At 38.6% G+C, this 15825-nt stretch overlaps 1 pseudogene; it reads right to left on the reverse strand.

Annotated features, from left to right (window-relative positions):
• Positions 1-913: 913 nt before the first annotated feature.
• Positions 914-14855, reverse strand: LOC138720687 (kinesin light chain 1-like; annotated as a pseudogene).
• Positions 14856-15825: the final 970 nt, after the last annotated feature.

Raw genomic sequence — 15825 nt, forward strand, 5'->3', positions numbered from 1 at the left:
ACAGAGAAAGGCAGCGTAAGGAAGTGTTGGAGCACTTTCAGCAAACAGAGAATGGGACCATTTCCCAGTGATGATTTCCAGTGGACAAGCAAGAAAGTCAACCTGAGGTTTGATGTTTCCCTAAGAGCAAAAGCAGCTGCTCTGGGACAGTTGCAGTCCAAAACTTCTGTATCTGCCAGCCACACAAGGTGAAGGTGAAACCATTTTCCATTTCTCCTGATCAATGTGAACTGTTCTATCAGTTATTGTGCCCTAAGACTTCTATCAGTAAGTATCAGAGTTATGGTCACAAGTATTGCTATTCGTGCTATCTATACATAATGTAACCTCAGCCACCTCTTCTGTAGGATTTAATAGCTCAGTCTAGTGGTTAAATAAGCTGTGTCTAAGTGCTGTTTTGCCAGCTAAGGTTTCTAACATTACAATCATCAGTAGTGCAAAAGGAAGCCCCACCAATACAGTACGCTCAATTTGAATTTATACAGTAATGCACATAAATTTGTCCTTTTCTCATTCCAGCACTGTATATATTTACTGCTACACATTTAAAATTTGCCTGCATTTTTGAACATGTTTGCATGTTTTGGTATGCTTTAAGTATGTTTGTATTCTTGCATTTTTTTGGCTGCTGTAGTATGCAGATCCATTAAAGAAATCAACATAGGTAGCATGAATGGGAGCAGTGCAATCAGCAACATACGTCTATATAGTTTTCCTTTAGAAGAAAATACCCACTAATGCTGTGTTTAAAATTGTCCCTATTTAGAAAAGTAAAAACAGCAGTCCACTGGCAGAAAACCAATTAAATCTACCACTAGGTGTTCCTATACATAATGATGAGGACCCAAAGCTTTGAAGGTCTCAGTGCTTCTTTATTCACAAAGGAATATTAGCTAGCTTCTGTCCAAGAATCTCAATGCGCCAAATCAGTATGACTGACACTCAGAGCTCTCGAGTCTGTCAGACAATTATTTCGTTCCTGTTTGAAGGGGAAACAAACAAACAAATAAATTAAGCAGATGTCCACAAAGTTCAAGCAAGTAAACAAAATTATTAGCTTTAACAAGCAGGAACAAACAAATAGGAGCTACAGAGAACTGGCCTTGTTCATGTTGGGTAGGGGAACATTTTTCTGTATTCTAAGAAACACTTTTTCCCCCTGAACTTGCTTAAAATCTAGCATAATCCATGAAAGCGTTATAGGACAATGCCTTAAGCGTACACTTTAAACGTGTTACTGAAGAAAGATCTTACCAAGCACTAAGAGTTTGCTGTTTCGTTATTTATGCTACTTTTTTATTGCAAACCCTACTAACTAATTTTGTAAGAGTATTGTAGGGCTTCTTACCTGAAAATGATCTTCAGTAGCCTTGCCGCCCATGTTAAGAACATTCAGAGAACTGGCACGCTTCATGCTGCAACCAGGAAAGTGAACATGCAAGGATAAACCAATCAGAACAGCTGAAAACTCACAGCTTTAAAAACACTATTGTAACAACAAGCAACACAGTTAAGGGAGTTTAAACGATGCCCCCAAACTGATCTGAGGGATAACCTCTATAACAACTACATATTCTGTTTATATTAAGTTCTAAATTGCATATAAGCCCCCCCAAAATTCATCCTCTCAGAACTTAAACAATTCATGCAACTGATTTAATTTCAACTCAAAATCTCAATTTTTAAAGCACATCAAGTTAATGCACTGACTTAGTACTGATTTTTAATTACCTATTTATCCGTTTCAGTTTTATGCAGCTTCTCATAAATGCATGAAAACATTCAGACAGTTCAGGAAAAAAATGTGGAACATGAGTAAGTGTCACATAGGTAGCATTTAACTTGGAAAAGCTACAGCAAACATCAGTTTAGAGCTTTCTGCCTCATCTAGGTAAGTCTCCAGAATCTATTTCAAAAGGATTTTTTAATCTTTAATTTTAAAGACTTCAAAGTGAAGGGCAATTAGATGGTTGCTGCTATTAACTTTGGTTATACTTTTAGCTTTACAATGCCCTAAGCAGTGGCAACAACCACCCTAGAATACTGTACTGAAAGCCACAGATGAGGAAATAAAAAATTTACCACCTACATAGCAACACTGAGAGTCAAAATATCACTGCATTGAGTGTAACATCTACCAGTGTTTGAGATGGAGTAATAATTTATCTGCATTTCTCAAACATATACAGATTTTAACAAAAATATTTTAAAGTTTGTATAATGAAATTCAAGGTTAGCCTTAAGCTTCCTGTCATCATGGTGACTATAAGAGGAACGTCTGACATGATTAATCCCAAAGTGTCTGTACATTACTTGCAACTTACCTTGATTTTTCATTATTTTTTCCCCTCTGTAGTGATTTCAAAACAACTAAGTGAGAACTTTGAGTACATATTTGACGAACTATTCACGACACAATGAGGCTTTAATCCTGCAATGCTATCTACAGCTTGAGAGAGACAACTGGCTGATGCAAAGTTCCCAGTGCCTTCCAATAAAACAGACAGGTTTATCCATACAGGTCACATTAGATATTAACCAGCTTTTCTTTCTACTAGAGTAAGACTAACAGTCGAAGGCAAGCATGTGTTTTAAATGCTTTCATAAGGCAAAGGCTTAGCAGAATGATGAACCAAAATACTAACAAACACAGGCAACATCTGCACATAATGTAGGCTTATGGGTTTTCCTAGCATTAAAGTTGCACATTTCAAAAGCCACAATGCACACAATTTAAATATTTGACATGAGTGTTAGCAACAACAAAGCAAGGACTCATGCACAGTATACTCTTCTCATTTATTCAAGGAAATGTACAACAGAGGTTATACATGGAAGTCAAAGTAAGTTAATCTATAAAACAGAAAGAAAATGTTACATTAAACTCTCAAAAAGAGCATAAAGGTTATGGAAGACATTCCAGGGAATAGAAAATCCACCAGTAAAAAATTACACAAGTATTTTTAAGTTCTTGGTGAAGTACCAATTAAAATAACAATATCTAATTACACGAGATACTGGTTTGTTTATGAGTTTTTTTGGTTGTTTGGGTTTTTTTAACTGAACAGACTTAAGAACTTTAGTCTAGCAAATGCACTTTTAATTACCTCTGCGCTAGAAACAGGATTGCACAAATAGCACACAGTTGTTTTTCTGATGCCTAAATAATAGCAATAATGAAAGCTCCCCCCCCCGACTTGTACATTACAAATAATATCTGTTTTGCTGTATGATCAAAAGTTTGAAAGTGAAAAAGCCAAACCTAACACTAGGTAAGCAAGGTTAAATTATCATAGAACTGAATGTTGAAGTACGATAAAGAAAGAAAGAACCGATACTATGCTGCAGGTATTCTGTGTTTCAAAGAACAGTTCTTTAGAGATTTGCTCTTTGTCAAAAAGGCTTTTGCATGATTTTAAAGAAACTATTTCCCTGATGACTTTTCCTCTTTATTCTCATCAACCTTTTGTATCAAGCAAGATGAAAACTTAAGCCTGTCTTTTGTGCTGTGATATTAATGTATTTCTGTGTAAGTATTTCTCATTCAGGGCTGTACCAGCACTGCCAATTGTTATGTACAGAAGCACAGTGTAAGCAACAGGGGTAAAACAATTTCCAAGTGAAGTCTTCATAGATAGACAGGCAGAGGATGGAGGGGTGTACTAACACGGAGGGAGGCACCCAAGTCTTCTACTACCTAGGGTGGCTAACTTCACAGCAAAAATTAATTGTATGTATACTATGTCAGTACTATAATATTCAGCTATCAAACACACCAAACTCCAAAGGTTTGCATAATAAAAACTGAATATCCCTTTCATTAAACTCAAGGAGGAAAACAACCCACCCTGTTTACTAAAGTTTCTTCAGAAAATGAAATTAAAATGACTTCTTAGAGTCTCAGTATTTACAGGTAAGCTTCATGATCTACAAAGCTGGTGTTTAACACCAGGAATCTCAGGTGGTTTTACTAAAAAATACAAATATACATTAGGATTAAAAGTGTCTGTATCTTACTAGAATAGAAATTGTAGAATCTGTTGTCTTACACACTCAGCCCACATGTCTACATAAAAGCCTATCAATGAATACACTTATTGCAAGTTATAGGAATGAATTATTCTTTAAGAACTACAGTGACATCTAAAATGCAAGAATATTTTGTGAAAAAGAGAAAGCAAGGAAGATATTGCTTTGTTTTCAAATTTGTTTCACGTTGATGTCTTTATTTCAGGAATTACCTGGGGATACAGACCCCACCATACAATTAATGTTAATGTGGGTAGATTACTTCTACATTAGTCAAACAACATGACGGAAGTGCAGGCAACAAAAAGGCAGAGAAATTCTTACAGGACACTGCAAAATCTTTAACACAGAAACTAGAAAGTAACAATCATACTTATTTTCAGTTTTGTTTGCTTTATAATAAACTGACTCGACATCATAAACGGTGTTAGCTGACAGGAAGAGATGAGTGCCAACAGACACATAAGATAATATTCTTTCACTGTCCAACAAATGCAGCAGAAGATCTGGGTGACAAATACGTGAAATCTACCGCAATGCAGAAAGTGGAAATCATGCCAAAATTCTACTTAAAAGTAAGGTGTGTGAATAAGAATTAAAGTTGCTCTGGTGGCATGGAGAAATCGGGTTCTTGGTTCCCAGATAGCTGCTCTCCACTAAATGAAGGGAACAGCCCTCCCTAATGGAACTCTACACACAAAGAAGCATGAAACCAACACACAATAATCATGTGTTTTCACTTCCATGTGGCTGTGTGGTGCAGAAAAGTGGTGAGAGCACTCTGACAGCAGAGAAGCATGGGCTCAAAATGGCTTTTGCACCAAGCCCTTTAGCAGCACAGAACATGAAAAGCATAAAATGATTTAAAATCACTACCGAGGAGATGTACCACATAAACAACCTCTAGGCTCTGATCCAAAGATATTGCCTCTTATTTACCTCCCACGTTAAAAAAAAAAAAAATTTAGAAATTAAGGGACAGGGACTGCACTTTCCTGGTTTGTTTGATTCTGTTATGAAAGATGAAGAACAAAGAACTTCACTGGTTTTCAAAAATCTAGCATATAGATCCCAGCAGCTAAAGCAAACAAAAGATGTGTGAAAGAGACAGAGCTGTGGAGGACTGATGCTTTACCACACTGGGGGGGACAGGCATTAACCCTGTCTGTCTTCCATTACTTTAATGCCCTAGAATAGGGAGGCAGCAAGACGGCATTGTCTCCCACATGCCCAAATCTAGTGCTATGTGTAGTGTTGTATGTAATGGTGCAGGTGGTACACGATGCACGAATGAAAACCTGAAGCATGTTCAATAAAAATAAATTAGCAGCAGTGAGCCTCCAGCAGGCTCCTGGAAAATGGAGACAAGGAACAGTTTCTTCCATTGGCACTGGCAAACCAGATGTGAGCTGATTAAACTGGGACTCTAAAAGTGATTTCTCTAATAGCAAGATCCTCCCATCCACAATGCAGAAATATTAGAAGGCAAATTTTCATACTTGCCTGTTTACGAGATCTCATTGCTGCCTCTTCTAATGTTTCATCAGCTTAAAATTTGCCCTGTTGTCTGTAAAGTGCCCCAAGGTTCTTTAAGGTAGTTGTTACTGTTGGACTATTTAAAGGAGAAAAAGAAAAAAAGAAGAGTATATATATATGCACACTAAACACTTCCCAATTCAAACTAATAAAAACATAATATTATATTTTTTGTAATTGTTTAATGTCTTTCCTGAGATGTACTATACTGTACATCATGTACACAGAAAAATCTGTTAACCACTTTCAATGTGCATTAACAGCTCACACTAATTAGTCAACAGCTCTGAAACTGGAAGTTAGCCTCTACATCCGCTCAAGCGAAAACTGGAGTGCTATATCCTCGCATTTCTCAGATGCATCTCGAGGTGAAAATTGAGCTCAACCTGAGCATGTCCAACTGAATAAATGTGAAGCTTCCAGAAAATATGCCTACTCGTGCATTCAGTGACTATTACTGTGCAATGTGTTAGTCACAAAACAAATTACCAGTTCTTTTCATCAGCTTTGACTTAGTTCCTATTTGCAGTTTCTATGCATTCAAACGCTTGAACAACAAAAGGAGAAAAACATTGCACATTCTGTTAACAAGTCTCACACTCCAACAAGACATTTTTGTTTCAGTGGCACAAGAATTAGCTCAAGCCACACTGTTTTGCTCCAGTAACAGCAGAGAAAAGATTTTCTCATGCATTAGAATGAACTAGTACATGAAAAACAAACCAACAAAATGCATTGCACCCAGAGTTCATAACGGAGAGAAATGAGCAGATTTCAATAGTACAAAGGTTCTGTGGCTTGTTATAAATACAAGAATTCAAATGCTGAAAAACCCACACTGAACACTATCGGTACCAGATGTAGGAGTTTTCTTATATTGTACCATCTGCGCCTTAAAATAAAGGCAGTTAAGGAACAAAATTAAAGCAAACAGAACATGGTGAGAGAGTTGGGCTTGTTTAGCCTAGAGAGGAGACCTCATAGCAGCCTTTCAGTACTTAAAGGGGGCCACAAGAAAGCTGGAGAGGGGCTCTTTATTAGGGAGTGCAGCGATAGGACGAGGGGGAACAGTTTTAAGCTGAAAGAGGGGAGATTTAGATTAGATATTAGGAAGAAGTTTTTTACTGTGTGAGTGATGAGGCACTGGTAGAGGTGGCCCAGAGAAGTCATGGATGCCCCATCCCTGGAGGTGTTCAAGACCAGGCTGGATGAGGCTTTGAGCAACCTGATCCTGTGGAAGGCGTCCCTGTCTGTGGCAGGGGGTTGGGACTAGATCACCTTTAAAGTCCCTTCCAATCCAAACCATTCTATGATTCTGTAAAGTATAATACAATCTGAAGTCCTTGTTTCTCTTCTTCCATTTTAAGGTACATGTTTTCACTCACATAAAACTATATTCTTCATACTTTAGAAACTCAAATAATGCTGAATTCTGGGAGTCTAACTTTGTTTCTTGTGCCAGCAAGAAAACTCAAGGCTCAGTTATTTGTACAGTCTCGGTTTTGCTTTTGGCCCTCTTCAGAAGTCTTGCTAGGGCAAGGAGAACACATATGCCAACTAACAGTATAAAAAGAAAGAATGGTGACCTATGCTTCCATACGAAGGGCTGCCAAGCACAAGTGGTGAATTTTTACATCATTTACTAGATCTAACCAGCCTAGATTAAAAGTAGCCCTGGGACTTGAAAAGTGCTACTGTGTTCCTGAAACTCAGTCCTGGGGACTGAATTTTCAATACTATAGTTTTTATAGCCCTAAGGAAGCAGCTGGTTTGGTTTCATTTTTAAACATGCTTTAATCTGACATTTCTGGCTACTGGGTACTGTGATGATGTTGGTTCTCTAAAGAAATTACCCACCTATCAACTCTGCAAACTTTGTACCAGCCACCATATTCTACAAATATGTGCCATCTTTATGCTTTCCCTAAAACAGAAGTAACATTGAAAAAATGTAAACGATTTGTAACTTAAATAGTAAGAGCTCCAAAAAAAGATTTATGACAAGGGCCTTACTTTGCATTCTACCCTCTCTTCTGCATGCATCCAAATAGGCTTATTTTCATCTAATGGAACAGAAGAAAATATGTTATAGAAGTACAAAACTACAAACTATTCATTCTTTGATTTTCACTCTTGTGAAATGAAGATGTGAACTGGAGTATTAGACTATTGCCACCACAAAAACCTTACTGTCTGTACTACAAGAAGCAGATAAATAAAACATGCATTTCTCTTTCATAGTTTTACAACTCTCTCCTTTTCTTATCTGAATGTAGAAACAGGTACTACTGAGAAGCTTTCAAGTCAGTGTATGCTGCCATCGCTTTCCATCGCTTTATCATTCATTTAGTTCTGTGCAGGAAATATGCATTAATTTCTTTGATCATAACAACTGCTTTTCACATGTACCAAGTGGTGCATATGCTACTATCATGGAATGCAATGGAAATTCCATACTGATTTATAGTTGATAAAATGCATTTCAATTCAATGTACAGCATAACACACAACTTAAAGGGTATTTTCCCCATTTAGAAGTATTAATAGCAGACTCAAATTAACAACTTCTTTATTATATCATTAAAAAACCTGCACTGACTTTTTCCTCTGACTGGAAAGGGGAAATACATTTTTCTGCCCCTATAAAAACACCAAAATTGGGTTTGATTTGGCATAAGATAAATTATGCCAGAAATACAATCTATACAACATAAACACACCAAGTCTACCTCACATAAGAAAATCTCCTTTCCAATCTAATCTTACTGCTGTGCCTAAATGCTTTCTTATCATGAAAGTGCTTGAATGCATCTCTACCTCAAACAGATGATAATTTAATCAAGATGCAACTAACTTCCTGCAGATTTTATTTCATAATAATTACAAAAAAGAAACAGATTCAAATCAAGAGACTAAGCTTCTTACTGTTTACAAAGCCAAATTCCCGTTCATGAGCACGAGTAAGAATCTCTTTGTATAAAGTTTCTGCTTGCTTAAATTTGCCCTGTTTTAGATAGCAGGATGCCTAAAAGCAAAATATACCCAAAAGACATCAGCACACTGATTTATTAAGCTGGATAAATAATAAATACATTACATGCTGAATAAAGGTGCATTTAATTTAATCAGAAAATTTCACTTTTTCTTAGATTTATTTTATAAAAGGCTTACCAGGATATTCTTTGTTTTTGCAACATTTGGATCACCTGGTCCCAGCTTAGTTTGGTAAATATCCAGTGCCCTCTCATAGTAATATTCAACCTCCTCATATTTATCCTGGTTCTGGCATAGTAAAGCCAAGTTATTTAATTGTTTTGCAACATCAGGGTGATCTTTCCCCAGGACCTGAAAATAAAATATCTTGTATTAAAACATTCTCCAGTCATCATATTAGGATTTAGAAATGCATGTGAGGATCACAAAAGCAAAATTTGCATCCGAAAGATATAAAAATTACTCAATTCTATTTCAAACTGAGAATGCCGAAGAACAATTGATAACAGAAATAATCTAAGTACTATAATAACATTACATGCAGTGTATTATATAAAGAAGTGTGAAGATGGAGGCATTCCATCTCATGGAATAGAATAAATATCCACAAAGTATAATCAACTTAAAAATTTTAATGATGTTTCATTATTCATTCACCATAATGTTTCATTCCAATGCCCTTGTCAAATCAAAGATTACTTAACTATCAAAGAGGAAAGAAAAAGATAAGGGAGGTTAATTACAAAATACAGAATTTAGAATATACCCAGAGTGCTCTAGCAGCTCTATAGGACTGCTGGAATCTACTACTCTTTGGAATTTCAGACACTGTGAGCTACTAGGGCATTGCTAATTCCGTGATTTATCTAGCATATCTACCCAGCCAAAACACAAAAATAGTGTCTAACCTTAATCCTCCCTAAAAAAATCCACACCAAGATGCTGCATTCTTTTCATCATACCTTTTCTCTGATTTCCAGAGCCCGCTTGCACAACGGTTCAGCTTCTTTGTACTTTCCTCATTTACCATATAGTACTGCAAGATTGTTTAGAATTGCTGTCACTTGTCAACAGGAGAGAAATATTAATTACACTGGAATTTGCTGATACAAATACCTGAACAAATGCACATATCTCAATGCATTGCTGTTTTTAAATTTTCCATGCATGGGCAGATCTCTTGAAGTATGCAAATGAAGAAATTATTGCTCTTGAATGCATACACACACAAATGAGGAAAGGAAACGAAACACCCCAAATCATTAAATAGTTTTGTTTCATTTGTGGAAATATAATTTGTTCTTCTCTTATGCAATTACCTCTCAAATCTATATTCAGAGCTGCCCTACTTCACACAGGCTACATGAAACGATACATCACATTAAATTTAAGCACAAAGTTCAAAAGCTTGATTAATGTTTCATTTAAAAGCAGCAGTAAAACAAATCAGAAGTACACCTTCAACCTGAGCTTAATAAAGTGATTGAATAAGCAACTTAAAATCTTTCTTCACAAATTAATTTCTCATAGAAAATCCATGCAATCCCAAATCACGTATATGCAAGTAATTTGTGGTGAAACAGCACTGAATATAATGTTCAAGAGGTACATTAAATATTTAAGAGAAAACGAAGTGTTACATTGTGGCCTCCTACCTGTACTGTTTAGAGATAAGCCAGGTCTTAAAAATTTCCCAAACACCAAACCCAAACAAATTGTTACACTTAAATCTAAGGTATAATGGGATACTCCACTCATCAGCAACGTTAAAAGAAAACATCGAGAACTTAAGAATTGCCAAGAATAACATTTCTCTTAAAAGTTTAACAAAGGTCTTGCATTCAAATATATTTACATACTCTGTCCCAAAACAATATAGGACACCTTCAGAAGAGCCAGGAATAGAAATCAGGTCTCCTAGATTTCAGCCTCAATTTAAGCACACAAGAACACATTTGCTGTTCTTACAGAGATGTTACACCTACTGAAAGTACCCAGTGAAGACCGAACGATACTGAATACAGAATTGCCCACAGTTACTTTTTTAGCGAAGAATCCAGTCATAAATGAGCAAGGGAAAAAGAATAAGGAGATCCATCTCCTGAAGGAGAATAAAGCTGCACCAGCAACTTTAATTCTGTCATCTCAGTTTCTGAGTACTGAACTTCTACACAAATAAGAGATTTTGAAATCATGACCTGTAAGGTTCAAAACCAAAATGAAACACTTAGAAGGATGTTCAACTCCAAGAGTCTCCATACAGTAACATTTCTGCATAATCCATCAGTGTATATTCATTTTAAACATCTGATACCATTCCAAATTCCACAATCATGTAAAATAAAGAAACAAATCATCCCTTGGTCCTGCTTCTTAAATGTGGAGTCTACACAATATAAATAGTTGAAGTTCTCAGAAATGTTAATCTCAGTAAGGAGAAAAACCCAGGAGCAGAACACATTCCTATTTTTCTGGCTCTCTATCCACCATCTTTTTCCACGGATGAGAAAAAGGCAACTGCTGCTGCTGGCATTCAAATTCAATGGTGCCAACGTTGGTGCTCTGCAAAACCACCAGATTGATGGGACTAGATCTCAGATCGGGAGTTCATACTTATAAGTGTATTGATTCCAACCTCATACTGTGTATATACAACTGACCATTTTCAAAGGCTAACAACAGAGACTGTCCCTATGGCTAGCAAAACTATAAAGATGCTTTGCTTACTTTCACTCTACTTGCCAATTAAACTTGAAATAATGGTGCTATTTAGGCCAGCTGCAGAATACAGTTCAACTGTTAGCAGATCAAAATCCCAATATTCCCTCCTCCTGCCCCTTTTCTAAACAGTTTTCACTGACAATATTCAGCTACAAATACCAACTCTTGCAGCAGTGCTAAAAGTTTGTGTGCAACTGACCAAGTCTCACTACTCACAAAATGTTAAGAAGGATCTAGTCAAGTAGTCCATTAAGCATGACTAAACTTCATACGTTTTCAATCACTATGCTGCAGAAATAATTAGTTATGAAAAACTGTTCTTTCCAAGACACAGATGAGAAGATCTGAACACTTCTCTACAGTGCCATCTTACTTAAAATAAAATAAAAGGCTAACAAGAAGGGCAAATAATTCAGAAGTCTTTTCAAGTGACGTTACTTCTGTAAATTAAGATATTATCTATTTTCTCTCTGATACTCAGAAGACGTAACACAAAGAACTAGCTAAACTCGACTGAAAACGTGCAGATGAGCACAATATGTAGCAGGAGGTAATGAAAGGGGATTCAATAACATCCTACCCTAATGTAAATTCTCAACAGATACAAAATCTACACATTGATTTTACTAAACAAAAATTAAATATTTTTCTTGCAGTCAAAATAAGCCAAGTCCCCTATGTATTTAAAAACTCTGATAGTTCACATTTCCCACTTACCTTAACTGTTCAATTTACAAAAGGAAATTCTTGGGTTGAAGTTCACTTCTTCATACTTTTTTAAGCTCATATGATAGCAAGCATTTATGGATTTTAACTTTCATATGTATTTTATTATCTACAGGCAGTAAAACATTTGCTGTTTCAAAATAAGAATGAACTGAACTCTCAATCTTTATGTAAACTATGTGATACTGGTACAAACATTTTAATGACAAGCTTCTGTTAGAGAAAAATAAAAAGCTTTTATCTGCCACTTAGTAACTAGGTAGATTACAGCACATGTTACTATAAGGTGCTTTTTACTATACGGCTACTTACTGATGGTGAAATATTATCATCATATTTTTTTAACTGATTCATGAATTCTAGATGTTTCTTCTCTTCCTCCAGCTGAGCCACAGACTGCTCACTTTTCTATAGTTTCTGTTGTGTATTGGTTAGTTCATCCTGTAGCCACTGATTTTCCTGGCATAGTCGGCAAACCTGAGCACACAATTTCTGCTTCTCTGATTCCACTGCATTTAAGTGATTTGACAAGGCCATCATTACCTAAAAAGCAGAAGGTGCCACATGACATACTTCCTCTAAAATGCAGTTCTGTATTTAATATAGAAGCCTTTTATTATTTAAACCTGTGAAGGCTAGAATACATGCAGATTTCTCTTCTTTAAATATCTGATTCTCACTTTTCCTCTCAACTTTACCTTTGTACAGCCAGAATTAAACTAGGGGAGCTCTTCACTAATGATTGTTTTCCATCATGCTACTGGAAGTGAAACTGTTTTGACGGTTGGACTTGATGATCTTAAAGGTTTTCTCCAACCTTAATGATTCTATGATTCTAGAATTCCCTGAAGACTACATATAACCTTAAATACACAAAGAATTTGGACTACGATTTAGATTACTGAAATGGAAATGTTTGTTCACTAACTTGAAACAGAGCAGTAATACTTCTATGCTAAAGCATCACAACAATAACCTAATACAGAATTCTAATTTAGTAGTTTTCAGAAAGAAGTTTCATATACATGCTTACAGTTCATAAGTATGAATAATGGCAATTCTTAAAGGGACAATCATACTACAGAGATCTAAATGTATCACTGAACACACAATTCACATAAGCACTTTATATATACGTACACGAGCTTGAGTGTGCAGACATAGAATCATAGAATAGAATAACCAGGTTGGAAGAGACCCACCGGATCAACCATTCCTATCAAACACTAAACCATGCCCCTTAGCACCTCGTCCACCCGTGCCTTAAACACCTCCAGGGAAGGGGACTCAACCACCTCCCTGGGCAGCCTGTTCATCACGTTGGGGTCACCATTTGTCGGAGAAAACGACGGGAGACAAGCACATCCGATGATGATCAGCAAGTCTCAGTTTATTAGGTGCAAAGCAACGATATATATATGCTAGTTAATTAGCTCATACATATTGCAGAACGAAAGCTCATTATTGGTTACACATGCTGAGGTCATTTAGATCGTTAGTGTAGTAACATATTTTCGTAAAGCTTAACAGAGTTTACAAAGGAAGTACAGTGTTCACAGAGATATATTGTTTGGAAACCTTGAACAGCTACAATGTTTTCATGTTCTCTAAGGAGTAAGGAGTAACTAAATCTTATCTATGTCCTGCTCATGTTCTAACTAAGGATTAGACAGAGTGCTTGCATGCTCTTACGATTTTTGCTTTACAGGCACTTCATGACCCTTGTCCTGCAGCCAAGCATTAATTAGGTCATCCACACCACATCCCCCACAAGGCCTTCTCTGTTCACAAACAGCAGGTCCAGGAGGGCACCCTCCCTTGTTGGTTCATTCACCAGCTGTGCAAGGAAGTTGTCTTCCACGCACTCCAGGAACCTCCTAGGCTGCTTCCTTTCCACTCTATTGTACTTCCAGCAGATATCAGGAAGATTAAAGTCTCCCACAAGAACGAGAGGCAATGAACTAGAGATAAACCACCGCTGTTTGTAGAAGAGCTCATCAGCTGCTTCTCCTTGGCTGGGTGGTCTGTAACAGACTCCCATCACAAAATCTAACTTCTCGTGGGCTCCTCTGATTTTAACCCACAGGCACTCAATCTCCTCATCACCTCAATCCATCTCAACGGAGTCCAAGTCCTCCCTTACAAAGAGGGCTACCCAGCCTCCTCTCCTACCCTTCCTATCCCGCCTGAAGAGTTTGTACCCACCATAGCTGCACTCCAGTTATATGAGTCATCCCACCACGTTTCCGTGATGGCAACGACATCATAGGCTCCTTGTCCTACAACAGCTTCCAGCTCTTCCTTCTTATTCCCCATGCTGTGTGCATTGGTGTAAATGCATTTCAGCTGAGCTGCTGAGCCTTCAGCCCTCTTAGAGGGAACAGAGTTCATTCCCAAATGCCTGGTAACTGGAGTAGCTAGCTCCAGAGTGCCCGTATCTCCCTTAGCACACCAAGGTGTGTTCTCCCCCACTTTTTGTATGGTGATGTACTGGTGGTCCACACCAGCACACCCTCTCTGAATCACCAGTGCCCCACATCTAGGCTCGCTCCTGTCTAGCCTGGACTCAACGCCCTCCCCCTTCACATCTATTTTAAAGCTCAATTTATGAGCTTGGCTAGGTTTTTGGCAAGGGCTTTAGTCCCCCTAGGAGACCCACGTGTCCCCTCCTTAGCAAGAAAGCCTGGGGGTGCATGAGCCACCCCATGATCGAAGAAGCCAAAGCCTCTCTCCTCACACGAGGCTCGGAGCCAGGCATTAATCGAATTGTTCTTCCTGACTTCCAGCTCCTCTCTATTTAGCCATGGGATGGAGCAGAACACTACTTGTGCCTCAGAGCCCTCCACCATTTTCCCAATGGCCCTGAAGTCTTTCTTGATGGTTTTGGTCCTTCTGTTTACTAGATCATCGTTACCAGTTTGAACGACTATCAGAGGATAGTAGTTTGTCTCATGGACCAGGGAAGGAAGTTTTCTAGCTACCTCCTTCACTGATGCCCCCGCTAAGCCGCAGACCTCTCTGTGGAGCGGGTCTGGTCTGCAAATGGGTCCCTCCATTCCTTTTAGGAGGGAGTCCCCTACAACAATCACCCTCCTCTTCTTCTTAATAGAGGATGTTTTTATCTTTTTCTGATGATGGTGCGGCCTAGGGAAGGATTCTAGGCTGTGGAAGCCCTCATCCTCAGGGTTGGATTCCTCCTGCAGCACCTGGTACTTGTTCACCAGGGGGATCTGGGGTTTTGCTGCCTGGGTGAGGGGAGCAGGTTTCTTTCATCTGGCAGGAACTTGCTGCCATTCCCCATCTCTTGTTCCCCCAACCTTGCAGTTTGCAGGGGGATGGTGTTTGGAGACACCAGCTCCAGCAGCCTGCTGAGTTAGTGAGAGCCTGCTCCACTGGTCTATCTCCCTCTCACACTCCCTGATGGTCCTCAGCCTCCTTACCTCCTCCCTTAACTCCTCCACCATGCGAAGGAGTTCCCCCAGTCGAGTGTAGCTTTCCCAAGTGGAGCCAGTACCAGAGGCACGAGCCGGTGTGGGAGGGGGCCCTGCCTGCAGCCCAGGGTCTGGGGAGCTGCTGCACCCACTGTGGCTCTGGCTGGGCGGCACCATCCATCCTGCCTGCTGCAGCACACGGAGCAGCTTTAACCTTCTGCCGGGTGGCCACCATGGTCCTCGGTGTCTTCTGTCTAGTCTCCAGGTCCTCTCTGCGTCCTGCCTTCTCTCCCTGCCCGCTCAAACTGCCCTGCTCCTCTTCACCGTGCTCCAGGTCGCGGTGCTCCCGGGGACTGTTTAAATCTCCCGCGGTGGCCGCCGGGACCGC

This window comes from Phaenicophaeus curvirostris, chromosome 5, assembly GCF_032191515.1.
Source record: "Phaenicophaeus curvirostris isolate KB17595 chromosome 5, BPBGC_Pcur_1.0, whole genome shotgun sequence".
Taxonomy (NCBI): Eukaryota; Metazoa; Chordata; class Aves; order Cuculiformes; family Cuculidae; genus Phaenicophaeus; species Phaenicophaeus curvirostris.